This window comes from Miscanthus floridulus, chromosome 7 (genome assembly GCF_019320115.1).
Source record: "Miscanthus floridulus cultivar M001 chromosome 7, ASM1932011v1, whole genome shotgun sequence".
Classification (NCBI taxonomy): Eukaryota; Viridiplantae; Streptophyta; class Magnoliopsida; order Poales; family Poaceae; genus Miscanthus; species Miscanthus floridulus.
Window position 1 is genome coordinate 133,712,418 of NC_089586.1, and position 25,433 is coordinate 133,737,850.

The 25,433-nt window shown below is 43.1% G+C and overlaps 1 non-coding gene across 1 annotated transcript; it reads right to left on the reverse strand.

Annotated features, from left to right (window-relative positions):
• Positions 1-15,769: 15,769 nt before the first annotated feature.
• LOC136468140 (small nucleolar RNA R71) lies at positions 15,770-15,878 on the reverse strand. Its single transcript, XR_010761681.1, has one exon. It is a non-coding gene; the product is annotated as a small nucleolar RNA R71 (small nucleolar RNA).
• Positions 15,879-25,433: the final 9,555 nt, after the last annotated feature.

Here is a 25,433-nt window from a genome sequence, read left to right on the forward strand (position 1 = left end):
CTGGACACCAGCTTGCATATACCTTGTTGAATCTCTGCAATCTATTGATTTTGCTGAACTGTATGTTGAACAGGTAACTGTCCTAACCAACCATTACTAGAACTCATCGGTATAAAACTTGCCGATGGCTGGTAATTTGCTGAAATTGTTGGATAATTATAACCAGCTTGAGGCATGAACTGAACCCCAGTTTGACTCATAACAAGGGCTTTCTGCTGCATCGGCAGTAAGCTTGCCGATGGATTTGAACTGGGCGTTTGAACCAAAGGCATCTGGAAACCCCCTGGAGTTGGTTGCACAGTAATTGCTGTAGCGTATTGAGGCACTTGGGCCATCGGCGAAACAGCCGATGGTATAGGAGCTTTTCCTACTGCGTCAAATACTTGAGGTAACCTAGGATTGAAAGCAGATGACTCCGGAGGCATACCATATCCCCACCAATTAGTAGGAATCTGGCTATTCTGAGACACAGGGCCTAACATAGCTGATGCCGATAGATCTGTACTAAGCTGAATTCGTCCTCCCGATCGTATCGGTGTAGATTGAATATTAGGTAAACCTGCCGATACTGGAGAAGAAGTAACTTCTGTACCCACAATGGCTAAGGGAGCCGATGGAGTATTGACAGATGCCGGCTCTGGTTGGTGATAGGCAGGCCCAACATAATGCGGTGACGCTTGTCCTTCTTTGAGAGTTCGAACCACATCATTATGAACAGTATTGGACAGCACATTGGAATGATTAATCAAAGCATGATTTACTGCAGAATTAACCATCTCTTGAAGTTTACCAGGATTGGAGTCAAAGGTAACCTGCCGAGGCAACGGCAAATCTTGCTTCTGGATGACTTGTCCACTCTTGCTCAGGCTAAACGATTTCAGACAAAGCTGCCTGTATTCTTCTACAGCCTTTTCCATAGCCTGCCTCTGCTCTTCCTTAAGATCTTCTTCTGATACCGCGATAATGTTCCCTGCATCGATCTCGGAATTGAACATTCTAATCAAAGGATTGTTGTCCCACCGGGCGTGCCAAAAGATGTGTTGATGCAAAAGTGGATCTGCAAACACAAAGGGCTAATACCCGAATCGATATCCAAGGCGTGCCAGTCGATTTGTCCTGTTAATCGACAAGGATGAAGATACGAGCACTTTGGTCCTGACAACAGCGATACACCCGGAAGTCACGGCCAAGAGGTACTCACGCGGAACTTGAGGATCGCCGAAGGTCGCACTGAAGCGATGCAGCTCGCCGAATCAATGAGAACTCGTAAAAAGGAAAAATAATGCAAATTGACGAAGTCGCCGAAAAGTAAGTAGATGCAAATAGGAGTAAAAATTGGTTTTGATATTGATTGATATATCTATTACAGTGCCCTTCACTCCATATTTATACCCTGATCTAAAGAGACATAACCAAACACAACTAGGACACCAAGCCCATATCTAAGGAAACACGTGACTCTTACATGAATCATACTCTAACAAATATAGAAAAGGAAATCAACTCCTATCTATTTCCCTGTCCACCTCAATTACGATGGAAATCTCACCGTCCACCTTCCCATCGGCATACTCCCTGTTTCATCGGCAGTAGTCTTCAAGTCTTCCTTCATCGGCATACTCCCTGTTTCATCGGCAGTAGTCTTCAAGTCTTCCTTCATCGGCATACTCTCTGTTTCATCGGCAGTAACACCTCCAACCTCATCGGCAACGCCCGAGTCTAAATTAACCTTTCCATCGACCACCACCAGCTATCGGCACCCATCTTTACAAGCTGGCTTTCATCGGCTATCAGAATATACAGTAACTTTCCCCTTGCCGATTAGTCCACTTTGATCATTTTGACACGTGCAAAAAACGGTGTCAACACCGCCATTCGATGGACGGCATCATCGTGCTGGACTTGGCATCGATTGTCGATGATGCTGCGAGCGTCACGGTTCGGCCTGAGCCCTTCATGCATAGGCGGTCGGTGCGGAACAGATGCCGAGTCAGGCTGTGGTGCGGCCACGGCCACCTGCTCCACGCCCAGCAACGAGTGTGGTGAGTGGACGGAGCGATTCGAGGGGTGTGGCCCTAGTGTCCTGGTTGGGATAGAGGCCGCATGCCGATGTAGAAATGCGGAGCTTTCCTCCTGTTGAACGGCATCGGTCTCCACCAGTGCCCGGAGGTTCCGGTGGATCGCCTGCTCCTAGGGGTCGGTAGGCTCGGGGAGGCCGCATAGAAGCATTGCTGCGGCAGCAATGTTCTGGCTGGCCCGAGCAAACTGAGGGGGATTGTTCCCTTCATCCACGATATTGCGTAGGACCTGGCGGGTGCAGCCCTGAGCGCCGCTCACCGGGTTGCGCGCATGAGGTCTAGCGTGATGTGCTGAGTGCGGCAATGCGAGTGGTGGCTGGTTCTACCATCGTAGACGCAACTCCTCGCCATGCTCCTGTGCACATGCCCGGGCCTAGGTGCGAGGGTTCAGGGAGGTGTGAGTCTGGTGGGACTCCACCACTTCTAGTATGTGTCTTGGGGCATCCGTGATGGTGCACTCCCAGGATGGAGGATGGCTAAATGCCATAACATCGCTAATGTTGGAGCCTTCGCTTTCGACCTCTTCATCAATGAGGTCATGGAAGGACATGGGGGCATAGCCCGCCATCCCCACAAACTTAGACGTGAGAGGGGGTGGCGTCACAGTCCTCCGGAGCCTCCATGCATACGTGTCCACAGGGGGCGTGATGAGTACAGACCCGATCTTCCGAGAGGTAGCCGATAAGTTCGATTTTATGGAGATCTCGACGTGGCAGCTGAGTTGGGAACGAATTGCAACTTGGGGAAGACCATGGCGACGGTGTGTCCAGCGTGGCGATGTCCTCATCATCCTCCCCTTCTCGAATTGGAGTCATCCTCGACTCCATCTTGGCGATGTCCTCATCATCCCCTCCTTCTAGAATTGGAGTCGTCCTCGACTCCATCCCATCATCAGCGAACTCCTGCAAAAGGTTAGTGACAGCAGGCAATGCACCAGACATAAAAGGTTGACAAAACATAGTATAACATGGTGCATCAGGATTATCACATAACTCAGCAGTAGCAGAAGTTGTAGCAAGAAAAGCACCTCCTTTTAACTTAATCCCATTATTTTTAGCAATGTCTGTTGGAGGTTTATTTTTAATCTCATTAGCATGTTTAATAATATCCGTAGGAGACAAAGGCAGCAATGTAATTTTCTTATCCTTATGTATGATAGTGTATGTATTAGTTCTACCATGGTGTAAAGCATCATTATCAAATTCCCATGGTCGACCTAACAAAATGGAACAAGCTTGCATAGGGACAACATCAAAATTAGCAGTATCATGATAAGAGCCTGTGAAAAAGCTAATGCGTGCTGATTTAGTTACCTTAGTCTTACCACTATTATTGAACCACTGAAGTTTATATGGATACAAATGTTGTCGTGTGGTCAAGCCAAGCTTGTCAACCAAATCTGAACTCACCAAGTTGTTGCAACTCCCGCCATCAATGATAGTGAGAACACGACAACCCTGCACAATGAGATACATGTGGAACAAATTGTGGCGTTGGATCTTCATCTCTTCTTCATGTCCCACACGTGTACTCAACACACGCTGCACAAGAAGGCTAGGGTAGTCCGCGGCAGCAGCCACGGAGTCAATGGTGATGGCCTCCTTGTCTTGATCACCCTCGGTGGGATCTGCATCAATGTTAGCAGCAAGGGCTAAATCATCTTCAACATCACTAGCACTTACATATCCATCCTCGGTAGCAATGAAAGCGCGACGACTGGGGCACTCCTTCATGACATGTCCCATGCCTTTGCATCGGTGGCAAATGATTTTAGAGCTGGACGAGGAGGAGCTAGTAGAAGCACCCGGAGTTCCACCTTTCTTCAGCTGTGGAAACTGCACATTAGACAATTTACTTACCCCGGAAGGAAATGGAGGTGTAGATGGCTGTGGTGCAACAGGAAGCTTGGGCGTCTCCGGCTCGGAACGCTGCTGAAAATTCCTCCCATTATGAGACCTGCAAGGCTGGTGTTGTTTGCGTCCCTGTACTTCTCGTTCTGCCTTAATAGCAAGATGATACAATTGGGAAAAATTGCGCCATTCTTTGTAATCAAGTATGTTCTGTATATCATGGTTTAAACCACCAAAAAATCTAGCACTAGCATCATCATCATCTTTATTTATACCACAACGTGCTAAACCAATAAGCAATTCTTGATAGTATGCTTCTACTCCTTTATCACCTTGTTTTAAAGTTTGTAGTTTCAAACGTAAATCACGTTGGTAATAAGGAGGAACAAAATGAGATTTCATACGTTGCTTTAAAACATTCCAAGTTTGAGGCACAGCAGCAGCATTATTAGCATTGCAAAGATCACTCCACCAGAACAAAGCAAAATTAGTAAACTCACTAGTAGCAAGTCTAACTCTATGCTCAGGAGGAACATTATGAGAATCAATTTTTTGTTGAACAGCAAGCTCCCAATCTAAATATGCCTCTGGATCAACATTACCAGCAAAAGGAGGTAGACTAAATTTAATTTTAGCAAAAGGATCATTATTACCATGATTATTACCTCCCATGCCGCGACGATTGAAGTTGAGGCGGCGACGGGCACCACCGTCAGCATACGCATCTTCATCATCAGCACGATAAGGCGGAGGGCGTTGCTCAAGCTGTTCAATGCAGGTGACCAGATTGTTCACGTTGCGCGTCAGCTCGGTCATAAGATTGCGTTGTTCAGTCATGAACGTTACAAGCTCGCCCTTGGACACGCACTCATTGAAGTCCGTCGGAGTTCCTGCCATGGTTAGAAGATAGAAAAAGACAACACCAAAGTATTATCCCTATCAACTAAAAGGAAACAAGTGGTGGTGATGGTGGTGAAAGTGGAATGCAAAATCACAAGCGGCTTACCACCGTCTTGCCTGTATTCTTACCAACGCCAAACAAGAGCAAAACCAAAGTGGCGAAGCAATCTGTTGTGGAGCGTGGGTAAAAGTTGCAAGATGAACCTGTGCTGACAGAAGAATATGTGGAGCTATAGGTAGGCACACAATATGACAGCAAGGATTAGCAATTAACGAATGCAGATTAATGATTGTTCAATCCGGATCCAAAGTACAAATCACAGGTGCTGGCTAAGACGTGACGAGACGTAGCGCAACAAGGTGAAAACAAAGGACGATCGAAAGAACTCATGGAACAAGCAAATAGCCCGGATTTCTCCTTTTTCCTGAATTTTTCCCCGGATTTTTCCAAAAGGCACTAGTAGGAAACAAAATTTTTTTTTCTTACTATTTTTTTTATACTTTTCTCTGAACAAGGATCACAAAAGATACAACCACAAAAATTGGCACCTACAACTGAGGTGGGATGTGGTCTACAGAAATTCAGCATGTTCTCTGAAAAGCGTGCAAAAACTTTGACAATTTTTTTTCTATATTTTCCCGATTTTTTTGGCAATTTTGATGAAACCAAACAGGGCAAAGCCAGTTTGGGTCGGCCCCAAATGGTGTCAAGAAGCTGCTGAAAAAATTTCAGATTTTTCGGATAAACGAGCGAAAAGTTATGCCTGTTTTACCGAAGGTATCTCAAAGTATATTTTCCGGGAGGCACAACACGGCGGCAGCAGTTAGGGCAAAGTGTCCCTAAACTCTATCACCGATCACAGGATCGTCACTGTGACTAACAGCAGTAGGTATTCGCCTGATGATGTAAGGAGGGCTGCGATGCAGGCAAAATAATAGCGGTTGGCAACCTATCTAGGGTTTGCGCGGCGGCGAGAAGTTACACAAGGCGGCTAGCGGGGCAAGTCGAGTAATGTGGTGGCTTCGACTTGTTGTTTGGGAACGGTGGATGGGATAGCGGCGGAAAACAAAAATCACAGCAACGGGCGATTGAACTACGACCACGAACACAATCCTAAACCAGCAACAAGACTCGACCACGGACACAAACTCAACAACACGAATCTGAAACGAAATTGCAAAGGCACAAAGGGCGATAGGACAGCGGAAATTGAAATATTTTTGGGCTTTTTGTGGACTCTAGGTAATGAACAAATATGAATCTAAGGCAAACGAGATTATACCTCGCGGTAAACCTGAAATCTCTGATACCAATTGATGAGTACAGGCCCGATCTTTCGAGAGGTAGCCGATAAGTTCGATTTTATGGAGATCTCGACGTTGGCGATCCGGCTTCAAATCAGACGCGATTCGAACCCTGCAACCGTTACACCACTGCTCCGTTGGTTATCAACCAAGCACAACTTGATTGACCTCGCCAAGAAGGCTTTTCCTGCAAGCGAATTGAAGAGCACAAGCAAGAAGGTAAAACACGCAATCTGATATTGCAAATATGAATGACGCGAATATCAATAGAGGGTTCTAGAACTCGGTTCCAAAGGACTAATCGACACAGTGGAGGAGATCAAGAACGGGGGCCCTGGATCACTGTAAAAGGATTTGTCACCACAGTTACAATGAACGATTCAGTTTCTCGATGGAAAACTAAACTCTAAACAAAACCCAATTGTGTAGCAGCGGCGGCGGCTGTGTTTATAGTCTAAGACTCGACCTAGGGTTGGGGACGGCCAGGGGTTGGGCGCCCACAACTTGGGCTTAAGGCCCGACATGATACATGGCCAAGTTGGCCCAAATAGGTGATGCAACACCTTGCCGTGGTCACACAGAATGATCCACGGACCTTCTGGAGCTGGGACCAGATCCAAAACGACGGCGTCGTCGTCCCCTTTCCAACGCATCCAAGAACGGCCCGTTTCGATGTCGTATGAGAAAGTTATGACCGAAACAGTGACGACGTGTCTGCTGAATCCGAGGGTGACGTGGCAGCTGAGTTGGGAACGAATTGCAACTTGGGGAAGACCATGGCGTCGGTGTGTCCAGCGTGGCGATGTCCTCATCAGGGCGTGAGGCCGTAGGGGAGCCAGCCGCGTGGTGATAACGGTGGAGACAACCGTATCCCTCCGAAGAGCTGGCGAAAGATATAAAATAGCGAGTAAAGAACAATATGTACATTACTCGTCGTGGGGTTTGAGCCCAGCATGGACTCTAGGGGGAGCTCGAGTGTCTCGACGTCGAGGTCGTAGAGTCGCCCGGGGTCCATGGAGGGCGCTTCTCCTCCTTGAGATGCCGGGGCAAGCGCCTCCTCGTGGAGGCAGAGTACACCGAGCCAGTCGGCGATGAAGTCCAGGCTCCTAAAGCGGAAGGTCTGGAATGGCGTGAAGACGGGAGGAACCCACATCCCAGCGGACGGGGATGTGGGAAACTCTAGTGAGCCGAGGCGAATCATGTCGCCCAAACTCATCATGCCAGAGATGGCAGAGAGAAGGGTCATCCGATGACCAAAAGCGTGAACACACGGCGTCCTCCCCACGGACGGCGCCAACTGTCGGTGTGAAATGTGGCCGACAAGTAAATATTTGTAGTTTTGCCGTGCATTGTGATCGGATGTGGCCTAGCACTCAATGACACAGGATGTATACTGGTTCAGGCAACGTGCCCTACGTCCAGTTTGAGTCGATCGGTGACTTTATTCCTGAGCCCAGGTGCTCGAAGTCTGTAGTGGGGGTACAAACGAGTGAGGAATGAGTAGGAGGGTGTAAGAGACCCGACTGGACTCAGATCCGAGCGAAGAGAGTGACGGGAGCCCAAATGTGCGCTACGTGTTTGAGAGCGTGTAGACCCTTTCGAGAGTTGAGGGTCACAGTATTGTTAAGACTGTGTGACTGTTGTGACTTAAGTTTTTTTCTCGGGAGGGTGTGTCTATCGTTTTAGGAGAGAGCGCATCCCCTTTTATAGCTTGAAGGGGATGGCCTTACAAGAGGGAGAGAGTGAATACAGGAGTTGCTTAGTCTTGTTGCCCATGCCTCTAGAGTCTTGCTGCCCACGCCTTCGGATACAAGATGGCAGCCGCCCATCTTACTGTTTATGCCGCCATCGCCCACCATACTGTTCAGGCTCTGCTGTTTTTGACAGCCCGCACAGTGTCCGCCCGGTATGGCAAATGACGGCGCCTACAACACTGTTGTAAGTCGGTACCGCACAGTACACGTCTGATATGACAGGAGGGCACCGCCCAGCGCATGCACAGGGCGTGGCAGGGTACGGACCTCGGTATTGCAGTTGACTTTCGTTCCATTGGGAACGGGCGAGAAGGAGTCTGTGCCCTTGGGGTCGGGCGAGTCGGACTACGCCCTTGGGGTTAGGCGCAGCTCGCGCTTATCTGCTCTGCCAGTTCCTCGGGACCATGCCGACTGGGCGTCCCCGGTCGGCACCGACCGTTTCAGTCGGGAGGACTGGCGCAAGTACATCCAGCGTATTCCCAGTCGGGGAACTCAGTCGGAGTCCGACCGTACTCCCGGCCAGCCTTTCTGGTTGGAGCGCCAACCAAGCCATCTAGCCGAGGGTACTGGTTTAGTGGCCGGATCATGGTCTCGGCCTGTTGTCACGTACATGGGCTGGCCCAGGTGCGTGCTACCGCTGTGTTTCCTGCTGGGCCGATTTCCTGGAGAAGCGGTCCTGTTAGGGACCCCGGGTTTATAAATTCGACAAAAGGAAAAAAAGATATATAGCACAGTAGTTTCCATGTTAAATTTAGATATTTTTGTACTCCATCCGTTCCAAATTATAAGACGTTTTGACTTTTCTAGGTACGTTGTATTTGCTATGCACATAGATATACATTATGTCTAGATACACAGTAAAAAGAATGCATCTAGAAAAGCCAAAACGTCTTATAATTTGGAACGGATTTAGTACATAGATGCGGTTTCTAAAGAAATTTAAGGCGAAATCAAATAGAATAGTGATAAGCTGTGTAAATCAAACAAAATAGTAATAAGCTATGCTTAATTAAATTCTTATTATATGTATTGTGTATCCTTGGAAGAACCGATCGATGAAAGAGACAAAGGCCACCATAAGAGGATTCTCGGTGGCACATCCTGGTAATAAATCTATTTTGTTAGTTAAATAAGATTTGAAAATTGATATAAAAAAGATAAAAAAAACAATAATGTTGCAAGCCAAGCGAGGGACAACCTATAGCTGGGTTTGTTGACGCTATCTAGGTGTTTAGCAATAAGAAGAGAGCATTGTAGGGTCCAGAGAGATGGAGAGATAAAGTCGTGATCCTGAGTTCCAGTGGAAAAATATAGTTGTGATCCTGAGTTCCAATGGAAAAAATATATAATTTAATTGGTACGTACTGATTGTATTTTAAATCTGCTAGTACTCCGTAGCGATCAAGCGTGTGTGCGTGCAGCAACGCCGATGTTGTTCTGTCCAACGGAGACGTTTGCAAAGGCATGGTTGCATAAGAGTAGTAGCATCGCTTGATTGTTTCGTAGTGGGCGGCAGAGTGGCAGACTGCAGCTGCTGATATGGGAGTCCATTATATAACAGAGAAGTTTGAGAGGTTGAAACTGCCTTGGGGTCCAAGAGACACGCGTGCCTTTGGTGGACTCGGAGGGCAAAGAACCAAAGCATGCGAAGAAACGACGGAGGGAGATAGAACCGTCATTACGCCAGAAGGCAACAAAGGAGACGTGTCCACCAGAGACGGTAAATCAGCCAATGTCACAGATAAAGAAGTACAGACGGGTGACATAAAGAACCGTCTCTGAAATATTAGTCCACAGCCGCACACAACCAATATACCCGCCTCTGATGACATAATATCCGAGATGCGTCTTACTATAAGCCGTCTCTAATATGTCTGTCCTTGAGGCCCGTCTGTTTTGTAAAATATATCGGAGACAGTTTATGATTCAGAGACGCGGATCTTTTGTTACCCGTCTGATCTAATATACATATCGGAGACGGCTAGTAATTCAGAGATGGTTTTGATTGTAGCCGTCTATTTTTAATAAAATATCAATGACATGTGCTATATCCCTGTCCATGTGCGTATTGTAGCAGTGATGACGCGCGCATATTACACCCCGTCAGTGTCATATCAATGACGGCTTTCTCCTGGCTAGATATACGATCTAAAAGCTATACCGCGGCTGGCCGACTTATTCTCTTCTCTCGCGAGCACTACTCTAATCTGCTGCCGCTCGGGTGTGTCCGTCCAATTAGTCGACGCTCTAGCTATTAGATCGATCCCCTATCGACCTAGCTAGCAGCCTCTAGATATGTGCAGTTACGTGTGCCATCCTTTTGGCGCGCGGGGCACCGGCGGCGGCTTGCGGAAATTAGCTAGCTAGCTTGCTAGGTCTCCCGCCGGCCATCAGCTGTGGATCGCTTGCGCCGGCCGTCGATCGAACGAGCTTGTAGGTATACCCGCCGCTCAATCTCTGCTAGCTGCGCTTGCCTCTGCTCTGTTTGTCTGTAGCTCTCTTGCAGATCGTTATTATTTGTTCCGGCCCCTTCTCTAGTAGCTAGGTCTGATATCCTAATTAAGTTTTTGCTGCTATATATATACCTCATCTCTCTCGGTCGACGATCTTCAACGTCATTATTCAGTTTCGTAGCAATAATTAACTATCTGTATAGTTATTCTATAGCCACTTCTATTTACAATAATTTTATATATTAATTTATGATAAAGTGAATATATATTTATGATAGTTGTGTTACTATAACATATGGAGTTATTTACCGTAACGTTATAGTAAATCATATAGTAAGGAGTTACTATAATCTCGTAAATTAGCATAGTAATTATCGTAACTTAAAGTAGGTACAGAATAAATTATTATATAGCCAGCGGCAAAACAGTGGTTCTATATATATATATATATATATATATATATATATATATATATATTAGTGTGGATTTTCTAAAACGGATGGTAAATACCCACGGGGTGTGGTAACTACCCACCGTGTTGGATGTTCGACACGTATGTCGACTTGTTGAATCGCACGGTTTGCATGTGGAGGTCTTGAATAGGATTCGCAGTACATACGCATTCCCGATGTCAGGCTATTGTTTCTTTTTTCAGGGTGTACTTGGCCTATAATGTTTCCATGTCCGGCTGTGGCATTTGGTAGCTAGTAAGCGCTTACTCTTTCCGCCCCTAAATATGTGTCGTTGTTGTTTCCGAGAAATGATTTTGATTAAATTTATATAAAAAAATATTAATATTTATGATACATAATTGATATCATTAGATAGATATTTTAATCTAGTTTTTTAATAAATTTATTTGGAGATACAAATGGTACACATATTTTATACAAATCTAGTCAAACTTGTGGCACGAAAATCGAAAACGACATATAATAAGGGATTGAGGATATTCGACATTCAAAGGTACCGGCATCCATTATTATTTGCAAGATTGCGTGCACAAGATTCCTTTCGATTTTCGGCGGTTGCATCAATTATTTAATGTTGGCTTTGCACGCTTTACTCGTTTTAGAAAGTGTTAATCAGACATCAAGCTAATTTTTTTGACAAATATTTGTAAGAATAACATGTAGGGTTTATATGTTATTGTTTTTTCTTCAAAAAATATATTCATGTGAGATTTTGTTTTATAGATAAAATCACAAAATATTATAGCGAAAACAAATTACAAATCGGATATATGATTAAATAGATATTAGAATTAAAGTGTGATTATCCAAAAAATTCGAACTCCATGCATGCAAGCAAATTCGAACTCCGAAAGGGTCAAAACCTTAAGGCAGCATGATGATCCGATGATCAACACCTCAAGAAAGACATTGGAAGATGCATAGAAGACATACAAGATCAAGTAAAGTCTAGAACACGATGATGGAACCAAGCCAGGTGCAAAGATCGTGAAGAAACAAAGAGAGACAGGGTTCAACAGCAACCAGACCAAGTGATCGGACGCATTGACCGGACGCGTCCGGTGGGAAACCCTAGTGTGAGGGCGCCTGCCCGTGTGACCGGACGCTGAGGAGACGTTTAACCGGACACGACGATGGCACTGTTCACCGTTGTGGCAATAACTCAGTACTGACCGGACGCTGGTGAATGGACGACCGAACGCAGGAACAGGAGAGTCCGATCGCCATGCAGAGAGGTTCCAGAGAGGCGTAAACGCGACCGGACGTGTCCAGTGGTGTGTGACCGGACTCGATCAGAGTCCGATCAGTGGAACGCGCCGAAGGCCAGGTGACCATTGTGAGAGACCGAACGCGTCCGGTGCCGGCACATGCAGCATCCGGTGCTAGCCAGAATTATTGGACTTGGTTCCAACGGCTAGTTTCTCTATGGGGCTTATAAATAGCCCCCAACCGGCCATTTGGATGTGGTAGAGCTGAGGGAAGATAGCAAGGTGTTGTTATAACACTTTGGTGCTCTCCATATGCATAATGCTTAGTGATACATTTGATGATTAGTGTAGGTACTTTGAGAAGTGCTTAGGTTAGTTAGACCACCGCTTATGCGCTTGCTCTAGTTTCGGCCTAGTGTTTAGTGAGGTTTGCACACCTCTTATCACTCGATGCTTGCGCGCACCATTGTTGTACATCGGAGGGGCTTGTAGTCTTGCGAGACCACACCAACCGTATTTGTGGTGTGGCCGCCACCGTGTACGGAGGGAACAAGGCCCGCGGTGTTTCGACCGAAAGCTTGATAGTGAAGACGGCGGGGAGCATTCGGGAGAGGCTTGCCGGAAGGCACGTCAGAGACCCACTTGCGCATGGGGAAGGCCTGAGGCTATCCACGGAGTTACCCGACCGGGAGCTTGGCCCTTGCGTGGGATTCCTTGCGAGGGGCTCCAATGAGGACTAGGGAGAAGCTTGCGCGCTTCTCGATACCTCGGTAAAAATACCAGAGTCATCAATGGGAGTTTGCATATCTGTACCTTACTCTTTTGTTTTCGCATTTACATTACAATCTTGGTTTGTGCTTTACTTTTCTAGCTTAGTGGTAGGATAGTTGATAGGATTGGAACCTAGGTTGCATAACTCCTTTGCGGTAGAGATAGCAACACACTAGCAAAACTGTAGTTGCACATTTAGATAGTTTATATTTTGCATAGGTTTTGCTAAGGATAGAAAAAGAGGCCATAGTTTAGAGTTAGAGTTTTAAGTTTCCTAATTCACCTCCCCCCTCTTAGGAGTCGTGGTCCTTTCAATTGGTATCAGAGCAAGGTTGGCTCATCTTTGGACCTTTTGGCTTCACCGTCGTTGAGCCGATGTTATTTAGAGTGGGAAGGATGGATACCTCTAGGCCTCCGCACTTTGATGGCACTAACTTTCCCTATTATAGTGCTAGAATGGCTTGCTACCTAGAAGCGGTTGATCTAGGTGTTTGGAGAGTCACTCGTGATGGGATGAAACCCCTTAAGAATCCTGAGAAACCAACCGCGAGTGATGAAAAAGAGATTCATTTCAATGCTAGAGCTAAAAATTGCTTGTATGAATCTTTTAGCTTGGATGTTTTTAACCAAATATTCACCTTAAACATATCTCATGAAATTTGGTTAAAACTACATGAGCTCCATGATGGCACAAGTAATGTCTGTGAGCAAAAACATTGCCTAGCTAAGACAACCTATGATTCCTTTAAAATCAATGAAAATGAGCTTGTAAAGGACATGTATTCTCGTTTGCATCTAATTGTCAATGAACTCAATTCCATAGGGTTCACAAAGCTAGGTGATGCGGATATTGTGAGGAAGATCATCTCGGTGCTACCACACTCACAAGCATCATCACCATCCTCCACAACATGGAGGACTTGAGCAACATGACCCCGGCCTTCCAATTGGCAAGCTTGTCGCATATGAGATGTCACGCAAGATGGGTCAAGAAGAAGCCACTTCATCAAGCAAAGCCACTGCTCTCACATGTGATGAGCGAAAGAAGATAAAAGGCAAAAAAGTTGAGTCAAGTGTAGAAAAGATGGGGGTGATGAGGAAAGGAAGCATGGAGGTCCTTAGAATGTGGCATGGTATTTTCTGATAATTCCATGATTGAAGCGGATGTTAAGCAAAGACTGGCTAACAGGTGGGTCAGGGTGGGGTCGGCCGACCCACCTATAGGTCAGCCAACCACCTAGGGCCCCACCTATTAGCCCTTGTCTGCTCCACCGACTTTGAGGATAAATCTGCGTCATTAATTCAAGTCGGTTTGCACGGAAGGACGAGATTAAGGCGTGACACGGATCGATGGCAATTCCTTGCCCCTACTCCATCTCCCCTATAAAAGGACCCCCAAACCCTCTCCTGGAAGGCACTCGACATTTGACTCGTCGCACTTCGAATCATTCGAGTTAGAGAACCACCTCAAGAGAGAAAAGCTCCACAAACATAGATTCATAGCATAGTCTAGTTAAGTTAGATCAAAGTAGAGTTGGGCTTCTTCTTGGATTCCAGATCTAGTCATCTGGAGGCTTGGCATAGCCCTTGTATCTATCATATCTATCTACTTTATGACTTTAATCTTCATCTATATCATGTTCTTAGTTATCAAGTTCTTAGTTTACTTTGAGTATATGCTTAGTATAGTCGAAGTTATCACTATATCTATGCATAGGACCACAGGGCGCTCAATTAAGTGTTCAAACTAGTTGAGTAGCTAGATTATATGTAAGCATGGTGCTTATATATTGTCTTGCCTATGGATGCACCCTCCATTCCGAGTATGGTAGGTTTATTAGGGTGACAGCCTAGTAGATCCTCAATATTCCATCCCCCGTTTGTAGGACTAGCAAGACCTGTGTCATCGACGGAGAAAGTATTACTATACTCCTCCATAGATGATGTCCCCTTTGCATAAGTATAGAGTTAATCTTTTGCTATTTCTAAGTATATACAATGACTTGTATGCTTTGACTTGTAACTAAGACAACTTAGGAATTTATCTCTATTTTAGTCAACTTAACTTACTATTGCTATTTGGAGTCTCTCTAAGTGTTATGCTTATCATATTTATACATATCTTTTGGTTCACCCCTGTCTAGAGTAAGTGTTTAGTTCACTGATTCATCATAAATATAAGTTTATCAATCTCTTTGTAGCCATTGTTCCTCCCAGTGGTAAAATATAAATAATGATACCTGGAATACTCCCGGTGAAGTGCTACAATGGTATATCTGTGTGCTAGCAGATTTTTTTTTCTTATTTGCATTATTAAATACCAACAAGCATTTCTGGCACCATTGCCGCGAAGGACAAAGGCAATAGAAAGAATTGATTAAACCTTACTTAATGGTGTATCAAAACTATTCACCACTGCTTTAGCAGGCTTACCCTTGTTTTTATCTATTTATGTCTTATACAGGGTAGTGCATGACTGGTTTCAACCTTTCGATAAATTTCATTGAAGATCTAGAATCTCTTATTAGAAAAAGTATGAAGAATAAGGAAGCATCAACTTCCTAGTCGAAATCAAACTAGTTAGGAGGTAGCTAAATACCAATTTCTGAAGCCATGGCTGAGAAGACTCTCTGTGAATTCTCTGCACCAAATGCCAATAACATTCGTACTGGACCAACGATCAACACTAGAGATGCAGCATTTGAACTCAAGCCAGCTCTCATTAACATGGTGCAAGCTAGCCAATTTTGTGGAAAGGCACATGAAGATGCAAGTGCCCATCTTTAGCATTTTCTGGAGATTTGCAGCACATTTACTATCAAAGGAGTCACTCAAGATGTCGTGTTACTTCATCTCTTTCCATTTTCACTTTTGGGAAAGGCGAACCAATGGTTCTACGCTAATAAAAACAACATCAACACTTGGGCAAGATGCTCCAATGCATTCTTATCAAAGTTCTTTCTAGTGGGCAAAACCAATGCTTTGTGTGGAAGAATTTCAAGCTTCCAACAGCAAAGTGATGAAGCTATTCCTGAGGCATGGGAACATTTTCAAGAATACATTTCAGAATGTCCTCATCATGGGATGGAGAATTAGTTGCTCATGCAAACTTTCTACCATGGGTTAATCAACAGCGCCCGTGAAAATGTAGACGTTGCTACAGGAGGAGCATTCTTATCACTCACTATCACTGAAGCAACAGCTCTCATAGAAAAGATGGTTTCCAACCAAGGCTGGTCGAAAGAACTTCTTTGACCCCACAAAAGAGGAGGTATGCATACAATCAAAGAAGTAGACATGTTGTCTGCTAAGATGGACATACTAATGAAGAGGCTTGAAGACCGAGCCAATGAAAAGCAAGATGTCATGCAAATCTTTGATTCACATATGACTTGTGAAGTCTATGGAAACACTAGACATTCGGGGAACAATTGTCCCGAAACACAAGAGGATATGAACTTTATCATCAACAACAACAACTATCATCCTCAACAACAACAAGGACAAGGACAGGGCCAAAAATAGAGGCCCAATTATCAAGGTAACTATCAAGGTAATTACCAAGATAATAATTTTAATAATTCTTATAATCAATCATCCTTGAAAGATTTAGTTTTAGGACAAGCTAAAATCAATGATATCATATCTTAAAAGCTTATTTGTAATGATAAAATCTTAGAAAACATAAATAGTAAAATAGATAGTTTCTCATCTGCCATGAAAAAATAGTTTAGCTTTAATAAAATGCTAGAATCACAAATAGCTCAGTTGGCGGCTGCTATTCCCTCAACCGAAAAAGGTAAGATTCTAGGGCAGCCTGAAGATCCTGAAACTGTAAACTTAGTAGAAATTGTAAATTATGATTTCTACAAAGAATCAAGTTCTGGAGGATGGCGGGATAATCCATGCCCAAAAAGAGAGGTGATTTTGGACGCCCTGTCATTCCCATCAAGATTGGACCTCATGATATCAAAGAAGTCATCTGTGACTTAGGTGCAAGCGTCAATGTTATGCCAAAGGTAATATATGATCAAATCTTATAATTTGGTAATTTATTGTACACAACCATGCTTGTGAGGCTTGCAGACTAATCAATTCGCAAAGTAGAAGGGATTGCAGATGATATCTGTATATGAGTTGGAAGCTTGTATGTACCCATGGACTTTGTAGTCTTGGACACCGGCCATTATTTAAAGGCACCCATCATCCTGGGACGTCTCTTCTTACACACTACTAAAGCAACCATCCATGCTGGGAGCACCAAGATCTATTTCCAAATGAAAGATGGAGTGGAGAAGTCCTCATTTAGAAATAGCAAGTTGCATTCTACTAAATTGTTACAAGAACAACCTCCAACTAGGAAAGCCAAAGGCAAGAAGAAGGATCAGCTACAATGAACACAAAAACTTAAGTTTGAACAAGGAAGGCTTGAGTTTGTTAACATGATCAATACACTTCAATCCAACTATGATCATCTCCTTGTTTTACCATTCAACACCAAGAAAGGAGATCCAGGTCTACCAACAATTGAATGCACAATTGGACGACAGTGTTCAACAACGCCTTCTATGATCTTAGATCTGGTGTCAACATTATGTCCAAGGTAACATATGATAACTTGATAGGTGAACCTTTGTTTCCTATATACACTCAATTATAGATGGTGCACCAAATAATTTGATTTCCAGAGGGACTAGCAAGAGACATCTTGGTGAAAATCAAAGATGACTATGTTCCTGCTGACTTCATAATTCTCGACATGGGAATCGATGAAGAAATTCCTCTCATCCTTGGAAGACCATTCCTCAACACTACAAATGTTGTCATCTATGTGGGGTCTGGACAAATCCATTTCCAATTTCCAGGATGGAAGATAAAGTGTGCTTTTAATGGTTATACAACTAACAAACAGGTCAAGAAGAACCATCCAAATAGAAGACGTCGCTCAACATTGCACCAAGAGAATCAACTTCCAGAAAATAAAGAACAAGTTGAGAAGAAAGAACCCATTACATCAAAGTTAAATTCAAAACCTAAAAATGTTTGGCGGAAGAAGATGGTGTCACCATCTAGGTCTCCATCTCCATGACCAATTGAGGCACCTGAATAATAAACTTGACAAGGAGAAGTCTGGTTCGGCAAGACTTAAAACACCGAACCCTCGCCGAAAGGTAAATCGGTAGTTATCCATATTTATTTCTTTTTCAAATGCATGATCTTTCAATTCTGCATTACATCTAAAAAAATAAAAATAATAAAAATCTTTTCTGCATAATCATATAAGTTAGATGCATAAAATTTTCTTTTAGCATATTTATTTTCTGCATTGCATTGAAAGAAATTATATATATATATATATATATATATATATATATATATATATATATATATATATATATATATATATATTCCTGCATAACATATATATGAAAAGAAAATAAAAAGTTTGACTATGCATAATAAATTTAGTTTTATTTTAAGTTTGGTATTAAATAAATTAAAGCCCCATATGAATAATTTTGTTGTGTGTAAAAACCCATAAGACTATTCATTATGGTGGCAATAAAAAAAGTGAGCACATGAAGGTTCTCTCTTAATTAAAAATAATGTGAGCACATGAAGGCTCATGCTTAGTTAAGAGAATTGTGATTTTTTTAATAAAAAACTTTTTAATAAAGATCACGTTCTTTGATAAAGTAGATTTTTGGTATTCTTGGTCACTAACCTTTCAGGTGAAGATTAAGAAGAATAAAATGGCTGCAAGATTTAAAGACGTGATTATTTCCCTTGTTAAAAAAAGAGAGATGTGTGTGATCATCAATTTTGCTAAACCATACTAGTCGAGAACTAGCTTGGGGAAGGTACATCTCCATTATCCAGGTAAGTATTTTTCTACCTTATTTTACTTTTTAGCATTTCTGGCAAAATAAAAATAAATACTCAATGTTAATAATAAAATAAAAAGTGTGTATGATAATTTTCTTAAAACAATTAAATAAAAAGGAGCTTAATCTTTCTCATTTTGCTCTCATAATGGAAATGATGAATAGTTGCTCTGTTGTAATTCATTTCAAGTACCTAGTTTTCAGCTTAAGATTCTCCCGAGTTTTGGATAAATTTGATTTAATATAAGGACTTACTCTGAACTTGAAACTTGTGGATATCATAAGCTTGATCTAAGTCTAGTTATTTGATGGACAAGATATGAGATGGTTTGAGCTGATGTTTATCTTGTTCTATATGAAACTAAAGCTTTAGAGTTTTGTTTTGAAAAGATTAAAATTTTACATGATGAGTTCCTGTATGATGAGCTTAAATTCCTACCATAGCCATATATGTTTAGACTAGGAAAACCTTCCACATATATGCTGCTTGTCATTGTGTTGAGTTTTGTCAAACTTTTGTGACCCTTATCACCTTATGAGGAACTTATCATGCTTTTAAAATCAAGATCACGTACACACCACCTAAATATGCACTACTCTACACTAAAGTAGGCGCAAAAACATGTCTTTCATTTAGATCCACCCAAAAATATTCTACTCCTACACTGGGAGTAAAATAAAAACATGCCTGTTAGGATTCCATTCAAAATAAATGCTCTAAGTTCTTATTGATATCTCTCTCAAAAAATTTTGTTACAAAAGGAGACATGGGGCTATGCAAAAGTATGATAAAAATGCACACAAAGATGTCCGAGACATTGAAAAAGAGAGAGAGAGAGAGAGAGAGAGAGAGAGAGAGAGAGAGAAAAGATATGAATAAAGATAGCCCATATTCTCACAAAAATATTTCAAGTTTCAAAAAGAGAGAAATATGTTTCAAGGAGCATAGTAGAATTAGGATTAGCAACTACATATATCCACACACATGCACATATTGATTTGATTGTATGACATTTTCCTCTTTGGATCTGAAGTTTGACTTTACAATATATGTATTACAAGTATGCTCAATTATTTTCACTACCTATAAACTCCACAAAGGCTTAGGAAGAAAAGACAAACATCAAAATGCCTTAGTGAAGATCAAAAAATATCACATAAAAAGAGGGATTAGAAGAGTGAGGATCCACAAATACCACATATAGAGAGATCTGAGAGTGTCATACAAAGGAATCTCTGAGTTTTATTTGAAAACTTATAAAACATATGGAATGATGGTTGAGCAAAAGAACTTAAGATATAGTGCTTGACTTGATCGTTCTATCTTTTAATTACTCAATGACCCAAGTGAAGGCCAATAAGCCCCATGGTTGAAGGTAATATGGGTGAGTTTGAAAGTTGAATCGGTTTATTTTAATCCAGAGGAGAATTTTTTTATTGAATGCTTGTGTACTTTTGAGGCGTGAAAGCATTGTAGCAACTCGTGATCCATTGCTTTAAGTTTAGTTTTGCTAGGGACTAGCAAAGGTTAAGCTTGGGGGAGCTTGTTGATTGTCGATAACGTCAACTACAATTCATTAATATGATATACTTTTATCCTTTAAATCAATCACCAACATAGGTCTAGAGGTTTAAACTAACTATTTTTACAAGCTTTGGTGATTTCACAAGTGTAGAAGGACTTAACCAGAAAATAGGTCAAAGCGGGCCAACTTATGTTAAAGAATCAGATCCAATCGCCACGAAACCAAACCAAATGGGCCCTAAACATCCATACATATCGAGGGGACGAAGACCAGCTAATAGGTGAGCCAGGGTGGGGTCAGTCGACCTCACCTGTAGGTCGACCGACCATCCTGGGCCCCAACTGTCAGCCCTCGTCTGCTCCACCGACTTTAAGGATAAATCTACGCCATTAATTCAAGTCTATTTGTACGAAAGGATGAGATTAAGGCGTGACACGGATTGATGGCGTGGCAATTCCTTGCCCCTACTCCATCTCCCCTATAAAAGGACCCCCAGACCCCCTCCTATAAGGCACTCGACATTTGACTCTTCTCACTATGAATCATTTGAGTCAGAGAACCACCTCAATGGAGAAAAGCTCCACAAACATAGATTCGTAGCATAGTCTAGTTAAGTTAGATCAAAGTAGAGTCGGGCTTCTGCTCGGATTCCAGATCTAGTCATCTGGAGGCTTGGTATAGCCCTTGTATCTATCATATATATCTACTTTATGACTTTAATCTTCATCTACATCATTTTCTTAGTTATCAAGTTCTTAGTTTACTTTGAGTATATGCTTAGTATACTCGAAGTTATCACTATATCTATGCATAGAATCACAGAGCGCTCAATTAAGTGTTTGAACTAGTTGAGTAGCCAGATTATATGTAAGCATGGTGCTTATATATTGTCTTGTCTGTGGATGCACCCTCCATTCCGGGTATGGTAGGTTTATTAGGGCGACAGCCTAGTAGATCCTCTATATGCCATCCCCTGTTTGTAGGACTAGTAGGACCTATGTCGTCGATGGAGAAAGTATTACTATACTCATCCATAGATGATGTCCCCTTTGCATAAGTATAGAGTTAATCTTTTGCTATTTCTAAGTATATATAATGGCTTGTATGCTTTGACTTGTAACTAAGACAACTTAGGAATTTATCTCTATTTTAGTCTACTTAACTTATTATTGCTATTTGGAGTCTCTCTGAGTGTTATGTTTATCATGTTTATACATATCTTTTGGTTCACCCCTGTCTAGAGTAAGTGTTTAGTTCATTGATTCATCATAAGTATAAGTTTATCAATCTCTTTCTAGCCACCGTTCCTCCCAGTGGTAAAATATAAATAACGATACCTGGAATACTCACGGTGAAGTGCTACAATGGTATATTCGTGCACTTGTAGAATTCTTATTTTCTTATTTGCACTATTAAATACCAACGGTATCTAAGACCAGTGGTGGATGAGCTCAAATAACTATGGGTGGAGGTTGTTAAAATATTTGACCGGTACACACGGTCAGAGTTCACAATACGTGCCATTTGTTCACCACCGTCACTGATGTACCTGGGCACTGTAGCTTGTCTGGGCAGAGTGAAGGGGACAAAGATTGTTTCCAATGCTTGGATGACACCGAGATCATGCGGCTAAACAACTCCAAAAAATAGGTGTACACAAGGCATCGATGTTTCCTTCCCACGTTACATATATATCGTAACATGAAACAACAGTCTGATGGCACGACAGAGAGGGCATCTGCTCCAAGGAATTTCACTGGTGAATATGTCTACAGCCAGGTAAGGACATTGAAGTTACCTTTGGATAGAAAAAAATACCCTTCGGAAGAGAAAGAGCACTGAAAAAGCCAAAGAAAACAAATGTGGAAAAAGATGTTCATTTTGTTGGACCATACCTTGTTGAAAATATTGATTAACCAGTAAGTTTGTCTTGATTTGCATTGGTTACGTACACAGATATAAGTGGGAAATAGTATACATACTGACCACATGTTCACGTTGCATGATTGCAGGGTTTTTTGTCTTTCAAATTACAAAAAGAAGTCAGCTAATAAGGGTGTACTGTCACATGTCTCTAAATTCCTGGTAATTAATGGGTTGTGTTAATTTGAATTCCTTTTGAATTGGTACCCGTATCCACCTACTAATGCTTTCATGCATAACTTTGTAGTGCCACCAGCAACCCAATGACCACACTTGTGGCTTCTACACTGCACATCACACTTCGGTATAAACTACTTTGTGCGAACCCTAGAGCTAGATATGGATCCTCTCAGTGCTGATTTATAGCTGTCTTACCTAAAAGGCTGTGTTTCTTCCATTTTATATGTAAGGATTTTGAGGTGCCACCATAGTACTCGATAGAAGTGTGCTGTTAGGAATCTAAGAAGCTATTGCCTCATTACTTATGTCGCAACTCCAAAGGCATGAATGAGACGGGGAAATTTATTTTGGACTTATGTGGGTTTATAAACATTGATCTTGTGAGAGTACATGTGTGGCAGTTGGTTACTTATTTATCTATGCACACTTATACCTACTGCACTGATGAGAAATTCATGACCATCCTGTGATGAGCAAATAAAGAGACGCGGATTTGCATCTAACACGTCTGTGATAAGCTGCATCAGAGACATGTTCTACAAACAAAACCATAACCGTCTCTAATGCAAGCATATTGCAGACGGGCCAGACGTACTGTATCAAAAACTAGGATGGGCTCCATTAGCGCTAACGTCTCTATTTGAGTAACCCTCTGACGGTTTCTATTGGGTAACTGTTTGTATTATTCTTACGAGAGGCGGGTAGTGCCTTAAGAGTTGTCGCTAGTAAAATATCAGGGACGATTTTTGGTTACTGCCCATCTCTTTTATGTACTGATCAGAGACGAGTAATGCTTTAGGAGCTATCACAATTTGTTACATATCAGAGATGGTTTTGCGTTACTAACGATCTCTTTTATGTACTGATCAGAGACGGGTATTTCCTTAGGAGGCATTGCTATTTGTTTAATATCAGAGATGATTTTTGGTTATTAACCATATCTTTATGTGCTGATCAGAAACTGGTAGTGCCTTAAGAAGCCATCGTTATTTGTTACATATCAGAGACGGTTTCTAGTTATCAACCATCTCTTTTATGTACTTATATGAGATGTGGTTGTGCACCAGTCACTATTATTGTCCACATCACAAACATAAATTTATAGACGCATGGTTTCAGCATCACTAAGTGACATTGCGAGCCAACACTAATTTGCTTCTCTGGTGTAGTGCATCTCCGGCAGGCCTATGGATGAAATGAGGATGTGGCTACATGAGAAGACAAGGAAAAATTAGGTAGTTTTTTTAGGTCAACACCGAGGAGGATCCGAAAGATCCTCACCTAAATTACATTCCACTAATACCCAGGAATACCCGGTTGGTGGGGGCTAAAGCACTGCCAGTTTACATGATCATAGATGGGTGGAGGGGATTACATGGTTAAGATTCTTTGCCAACTCCTGATGAAAGTATTTGACTTCTTCAGGATGTAGGAGGCCTAGAGCCTCGCTGATTCTTTGCACGCCATAATCAACCTGCCATGCTCCGGCTGAAGCCCTCTAAACACCATGTCGTGGTGGTGCTTCCAAATATCCCAGCAACATAGCAATATAATGGTATGAGCAGTGGCCTTAGGTAACTGTGGGGGGTGGAGGTTTTTCGTCAGGGCGCCAGCCAATGATTTCCTAGAATGTGTGGATGAAGGGGTAGCTAAAGAAGATGTGGTCTGCAGTCTCATCACCACCACCACAGACGTCACATCCTATATCTTGTAGGATGTTCTTCCGGGCCAGAGTTTCCTTACAGAGAATTCTTTCCTAGGTCAGGACCCAGCCGAAGAATTTCACTCGGGGTGGCACGGAGTTGTGCTAGACAAACGCGTAGGATTCACATGTGTGGTCACTGCGTACTGAAGCCTTGTACATTGCCCTAGAGAGCAAGTGGTGTGAATCGTCCTCGAAGAAGCAACAACATTCATCTAGGTCCTTCATTAGGGTGAGCGCGCTCATCATCTCCGTCAGTGCTAATAGCTCAAACCTAGCCTATGGGGACAGCCTCCGTTGTAGTAGTATGGGGAGGCCAGTGGTCACCACCTCCTACACCGACGTCGCCCTCCCTGCATAATGGCTGAACAAGGCCAGCATTTGGTCTGACAATGGTCCATCTCCTAGCCATGAGTCATGCCAGAAGGATGTGTCCTGCCCACCCCCATCATGACCTTGGTGATTCGATGGTATGCCGGCAGGAGGTTTCACAGGGAAGACCAGTGGTCACCGCTCAGGTCGTCTTTGAGAGAGTCAAGGCGAACGTGCTCTCTTGCTCAGCTTGCCTAGGCAGAGCCTTGGTGATACGGCCGGTGGACCAATTTCAGTAGGAGGCAGGCATTTTACATGTCCAACCGCTTGATACCAAGCCCCCCGTCTTCTTTGGTCTTGGAGACATTTTCCCACGCCACCAGACATTGAGCTCCGGAGACAGTATCTGTGTCCGTCCATAGGAAAGCTCGACGACGAGCGTCAATGGCTGCACACATGCCTAGGGCAGAACTAGGGCACCCATTACCCATAGTATATGTCAGAAGCTCACCCAACATAGTGTTGATAAGCATGACTTGCCCCGCCATGCTCAGGAGGTGTCGGTGCAGAAAGTGACCAACAAGTAGGTTTTATACTAGTTCAGGCAACGTGCCCAACGTCCAGTTTGAGTCGGTCGGTGACTTTATTCCTGAGCCCAGGTGATCGAAGTTTGCAGTGGGGTTACAAACGAGAAGGAGAAAGATGGGGGGTACAAGAGGTCCGGTCAGCTCCGGTCAGAAGGGCTAGGAGCGACAGGAGCTCCGCTATGAGCTAAGTGTTCAAGCATGTGCTTGAGGTCCGAACCTGGCAGTTCTATGGTTGTGAGCTAGTGAACTTGATCGATCTAATGAATCTGGAAGCGCTTGAATTGACCTAGACTAACTGAGTTTCTTGGGAGAGAGCGCATCCCCTTTTATAGATGAAGGGGATGGCTTTACAAGTGAGAGGGAGAGAGTACGTATGCTTCTAAACCTTGTTGCCCACGCCGGTGGGTACATGATGATGGTAGGCGCCCACAATGCTGTTGGATGTCGGATGCGCGTGGGAGGCTACGTCGTTTTGTTCGGGTATGGAAGATGTCGATACCTGCTATACTGTTGATGCCTAGAGGCA